Source organism: Callorhinus ursinus, unplaced genomic scaffold (genome assembly GCF_003265705.2).
Source record: "Callorhinus ursinus isolate GAN/ISIS: 27379988/994484 unplaced genomic scaffold, GSC_fseal_2.0 scaffold51, whole genome shotgun sequence".
Classification (NCBI taxonomy): domain Eukaryota; kingdom Metazoa; phylum Chordata; class Mammalia; order Carnivora; family Otariidae; genus Callorhinus; species Callorhinus ursinus.
The window spans coordinates 4,639,234-4,645,677 of NW_027397113.1; positions in this window are offsets into that span (position 1 = coordinate 4,639,234).

A 6,444-nucleotide genomic window follows, 5' to 3' on the forward strand; every position below is an offset into this window, starting at 1 on the left:
TATATATTCAATTGAATTCACTTCCAAGCTACTTAAAGAGGTCTCCTGTGGTGTTAATATTCTGCTAGGTTTAGACTAAAGCTAAAATGAAAAATTGTTATAAGAGGTCAAAGAGGAGAACAGGTCACATTTTTAACAGAAAACTAGGGTATTAATGATCAGCAGTGACAACATTCTGCAATTAAATGTGTCTATAGAATTTTTTAAAAGATTTATGGACATATTTTATCATTGCTTAGGTCCCCAAAAAAACAAGTTTAGTGATGGACTCAGTCCTACTTAAGGACTTATTTATTGAAACCTATATGGAAATGCTAAGGTGTAAATTCTGACTGTGAATTTTAATCTAATTTTATAGCATTTCCCCACATATTTTATGCTTAAAAAAATTCTGACATAGGGGTGCCTGGGTGGCTCAGTCAGTTAAGCATCCAACTCTCCATCTCAGCTCATCTTGATCTCAGGGTCATGAGTTCAAGCCTGGCATTGGGCTCCATGCTGGGTGTGGAGGCTACTTAAAAAAAAAAAAAAAAAATCCTGACAAGTGAAGCAAAATTTCCCTGTTCTGGGGGTAGGATACAGTAGTCTGTAGAGGTTAACCTGTCCACACACCCTTGCAACAAGTGGTAAAAGTGCACAAGGCCCATGTTGGCTTCAGCATTCCCTAAAGAGGCGGGGCTGTTTTAAGGAAAAAAAGGCAGAGGTACTGGGATTTCCTTGTAACTGATATACAAGTCACCAGGCAGAACAAAGAGAAATATGTACAGGTTTTGTTGGCCTCATCAAAATCTCAGGTACCTCTTCTGTGGTTTTTGTGTGTGTGTGCATGAGCTTTTTTTTTTTTTTTTTTAAGATTTTATTTATCTAACTGAGACACAGCAAGAGAGGGAACACAAGCAGGGGGAGTGGGAGAGGGAGCAGCAGACTTCCCGCTGAGCAGGGCGCCTGGCATGGGACTCAATCCCAGGACCCTGGGATCATGACCTGAGCCGAAGGCAGATGCTTAACGACTGAACCACCCAGGCGCCCGAGCACTAACTTTTTTTTTTTTTAAGATTTATTTATTTATTTGAGAGATCGAGAATGAGAGGGAGAGAGTACATGAGAGGGGGGAGGGTTAGAGGGAGAAGCAGGCTCCCCGTTGAGCAGGGAGCCCGATGTGGGACTCGATCCCAGGACCCCGGGATCATGACCTGAGCCGAAGGCAGTCGCTTAACCAACTGAGCCACCCAGGCGCCCCGAGCACTAACTTTTAAGTTTAACATACTTTACTGGCAAGACAAAAAAATGAGAGTCTGCAAAACAGTTCTACATCAGCTCTGTCCAATAAAACTTGTCAAGTGTTGGAAGTGTTCTAGGTTTGTGCTGTCCTCAATTTATAGCCGTTAGCTACATGTGCCTAGTGGCTACTATACTGGACAGCACAGTTTAGATGGTAAAGTAAGTTCCTTGTATGAGGAGGGGGGAAAAAAAGCTTTGTAGAATCCTACAAAATATTTTTCCCTTAAAAAGAATCTTTCGGGATGCCTGGGTGGCTCAGTCATTAAGCGTCTGCCTTCAGCTCAGGTCATGATCCCAGGGTCCTGGGATTGAGTCCCACACCAGGCACCCTGCTCAGCGGGAAGCCTGCTTCTCCCTCTCCCACTCCCCCTGCTTGTGTTCCCTCTCTCCCTGTGTTGCTGTCAAATAAAATCTTTAAGAAAAGTAAATTTTTTAAAAATTAGGAAAAAATCTTTCATGGGATGCCTGGGTGGCTCAGTCGGTTAAGTGCCTGCCTTCGGCTCAGGTCATGATCCCAGGGTCCTGGGATCGAGTCCTGCATGGGCTTCTTGCTCAGCAGGAGCCTGCTTCTCCCTCTGCCTGCCTCTGCCCCTGCTTGTGCTCTGATAAATAAAATTGCTGTGTCTCTGTCAAAATCTTAAAAAAAAAAAACAAAACTTTCACGGCGTGCGTGGGTGGCTCAGTTGGTTAAGTGTCTGCCTTTGGCTCAGGTCATGATCCCAGGGTCTTGGGATTGAACCCCGCATCTGGCTCCCTGCTCAGCAGGAAGTCAGCTTCTCCCTCTCCCTCTGCTCTGCTTGTGCTCTCTCTCTCTCAAATAAAATCTTTAAAGTAAGTAAATAAAATTTAAAAATCCTTTAATTCCTCCCAAAATAGGTAACACTGGGAAAAGGGTTAGTTTTCAGCCAATATAAGAGGACTGCTGAGTAGGAACAAATGTGTTTATTTCTAAATCTCCATTATTACCATGAGAAATTGCATGTTGTGGACATAAATCCCCTTTTATTCACCAAGACCAGGTTTCTCATTGTAGACCATTTCAGAGTCCCATGAGGCATCTCCACACTAAAAGCTCCCATGAATTCCATTTATCAGTGACTGAATTCCTACTCTGAGTCAGGATTTGGGTGATGAAGGCAGCCTATGTGGTTCCTAGCAGAGAGGCAAACCTTAATTACATCTCTGACAAGTACTGTGGAGGGTCAAGTACAGGATGCTATGAAAACAATAGTGACTAATTTTGGTGGATGGGGGAGTGGGGCAGTTACTAGTCCAAGTGAGGAAGCAGCACATGTGAGGCCCCTGATCAGGGAGACTGTGGTACCCATTAGGAACCATAAAGAAGAAACTGCAGTAGGCATCTGAAGAGGTAAGTTACAGGCAGAGTTCATTAGAGCCTTACAGGCTGTTAGGAATTTCATCTTCACCCTAAAAGACTAACTGGAAGCCATTAAAGGGTTTTAAATTTGGGGTTAACAGGACCAGATTAGTTTTTCTTAAAAGATCACTCTGGAAAGGAAAAAAAAAGAATAGCATTATAAATGTGAAATTTATGTGGTATATAACAGAGGTCTCTCTCCCCTAATCATGAAGCCAAAGGTGACATTTTAAAGGGAGAAAAAATACCCTATAGACAGGAAAAGAACCATTCATAAGGGCATGCGATTCAAGGGGCACTCAAAGGGGTAGGGTTTAAATCCCTGAGGTTAATCAACCCATAAATAACAGAATGAGCTGTGCCTCTCCCCACCCTAACATTTGCTGAGCACCTGTTGTTGGCCAGGCCCCAAAGGCTCTGCACAAGGCACCGCTGAGGGTCAGGGGAGATGAGATAAGGTCTCAGCTGAGAGGATGGTATGATGAAAATGTTAATTGCTAGGAGAAATGTAAAAGCATCGTGTGGAGTTCAGAGAAGGGTAATTATTTCTGCAATCCTACCAAAACTCCATTGCTTATTCTTTGTGCCTTAAGACCCCTCTCCTTTGAAACAAACTTAGCAGTTTACAGAGACAGTGAAAATGGAGGGATAATGAAGGCCAAGGGGATATCCCTGACCCAACCTGGGGGTGGGGATGGGAATGAAGACTGTCTCAGGTCTTCCATCTCCATGAATTTCTTCCTAAACAGTCCACGATTTGAGAGGGGATTCCGAGCATCCACCCACGCAAAGCCCAGCCATTGCAGCAGCACTGTAAGGCACTTCGAGTACAAAGCAAAACCAATCCTAGCCTGATTTAAATATTGCTGCCCAGAAGAAAGGCATCCAGATTCCCCTAGATGGTATCTGAGAACTCCCCGAGTTCCACACCACCTTTCCTGGGGTGGTAGGAGAGACACAGACCTGCCACAGCTTCTACTTGACAAAAGTCCTACTGTAGCCCAAGCCCCGCTCCACCTTTTAGACCAGCCACAGCCTTGTAGAGCTAGACAGTGGAGCACAAAAAGATACCAGGCCCTCAGCACTCAATGCACTGCACAGAGCTTGTCTGAAGGGCAAAAAAGGGTTGGCAGGCTGCAAGACAGCCCAGGAAAGGGAAGCAACTTGCCCATGATTGGCTTCATGGCTTGTCAGAATTTGGCTCACAAATCTGGTCCTTGAAGAGTCTCCTGCCCTAGGAGATCTGGGAGGAGGAAAGCAGAGTTCAAAACGCATTCCTAGGAAAAGCTGTCAACTTGTCAGAATAACCGATCTCAGGACTTTAAGATCTCGGCTATGTTCTACTGCTGAGGAGAACTGAAGTACCAGAAATGAAAGAATAGCCCCAGGAACCCACAAGGGAAGAGGTTATGGTCCGGTGAGATGATTTTAATCAGTAGTGCCTTAGTTTTGCAGGCCCTTTGAAGATCCCAGCCAAATTCAAACTGCACAATGGCCCTACAGATTTGATGACTTATCCATCATCGCTGCTAGTCCATAAAAACCCAATGAGGTAACATCCTTGGCTGCCCTGGTAATTAAAGCAACAGAGGTTTAAAAGGTTAAATGACTTGGCTCCCCTCCCCCAACACAGTACTGAGGGAAAAACTTCTGATTCCTAGTGCTTGCTCTCTATAGCAGAAAGCCACAGTAAGAAGCTACTGGAGAGGAGCAGTTGACAAAGGGACCCAGCAGTCTTAGGGGTAGATCCTATCCACATGAAGGAGATACAAGGGGAGTTTTTTAAGCCTTTTTAAGCCTGAACCAGACTGCCAGCGACGGTGGACCTGGACTGCCCTTGGCTCTGGTATCTCTGAAGCAGGACAGTGGCCATGAGAATTAGGAAAGTGAGTGGTTGGGGAAATAGTTCTCTCCACCGCAGGTACCATTACATTCCCTCCATCTTGGGGTGTGGCGTGCTTCAGTGGCTGTGTGAACTGTACCCCACCTCTCCATACAGACACAATGAAGAATTCTAGGCAAGATCATTTAAGTTGGGCAACTGGCCAACACCTCAGGGACCACATTGGTGCTGGTATGTGTCCCCACCTGGAATCACACTGCACTGGAGAAGGCTGGGTGAGCCAGGCTGGCATCAGACAGGCACAAAGCCCCGGGCCCCACAAGGAAGCCAGAATCCTGGGTGCAACTCACAACGGAGCTCATACGCAAGAGTAGAGCTTGCACTGCCACCAGCCTCAGCACTCTCACTAAACTAAAGGCTGAAATTTGGGCTCTGGAACTGGAGGGCCAGAACTGAAATACAACCCCTTTCTGTGCCTTAGGCATGTTACTTAACCTCTCTGAGCCTTTTTTAATTGTCATTTGAGAGAGAGCGAGAGAGCACACACGAGTGGGGAGGAGAGGGAGAAGCGGGCTCCCCAGGAAGCAGGGAGCCTGAAGCAGGGCTCGATCCCAGGCCCCTGGAATCACGGCCTGAGCTGAAGGCAGACACTCAACCCACTGAGCCACCCAGGTGCCCCTCTGAGCCTGTTTCGTCATAAAATGGGAATAACCTTCCTGTTAAGAGCTGTTCAGGGACGCCTGGGTGGCTCAGTCGGTTAACCGGCTGCCTTTGACCTGGGTCATGATCCCAGAGTCCTGGGATCGAGTCCCGCATCGGGCTCCTTGCTCGGCAGGGAGCCTGCTTCTCCCTCTCTCTCCCTCTGCTTGTGCTCTGTCAAATAAATAAAATCTTAAAAAAAAAAAAAAAGCTGTTCAGAGGGGGCACCTGGGTGGCTCAGTGGGTTAAGTGTCTGCCTTCAGCTCAGGTCATGATCATGGGGTCCCAGGATTGAACCCCGAATCGGGCTCTCTGCTCAGTGGGGAGCCTGCTTCTCCCTCTCCCCTGCCGCTCACCCTGCTTGTGCACTTTGTCAAATAAATAAATAAAATCTAAAAAAAAAAAAAAAAAAGAGCCGTTTGGAGTAAATGCAAAGCACTCAACTGGCCATTCCTATCACAAATGAACTGTGATGTGGGCAAGCAAAAGAGAAGGTTCCACCCCTTCTGGAGGCTCACCAGTTAGTGGAGTAGGTGTACTCTCAAAAGACACAAATCTATAATGACAAACTATCAAGAGGGCTATGCGTGCAGAAAGATAGAGGAAGGAGAGCTGATATCACGCTCTCTCTAGTCCTTCAAGGATTCCAACTCCCCGTCCTTCCATTTCTTACCCAGTTATGAGACCTGAAGACAAACCCACTTGCTCAGCTCTTAGGGATCATCAAATCTCAAAGCTAAAGGGCCCGCCTAGGGTATCAAACAGTTCTACCTTCTCTGCTTTTTACTGACTCAACTCTTATGGGATACGGCACAACTCCAGCCCTAAAAGTGGCTATCCACCCATCCTCTGGTCTTACCCCAGGGCCTGGTTCTATGCTGGCACTCATTTCTTGAAAGACTGTGACTGCTAAGGCAATGAATGGATGGGGACAAGGGCAGAAGGTATTATGTTCTCAAGAGGAGCACATAATTCAAATGGTAGCTTACATATATCCATTAACTATTGTCTGTTATGCATCAGGCACTGTTGCCTGGCACAGGGGGCAAATCCCTGTTCCCCTACCTTATAATTTTGTGAGGAAAATGTTCCAATAAATAACCAAAGAAAGTGGGTTAAGTACAAAACACATAAACTGAACACAACGGTAGGGAAAAATGGAAGGAGGCATCTACTTAGAGGTTGCCAGGGAGGACTCTGATGCTTGATCCTGAAGCTAAGATCTTATGGATAAGAAATTAGC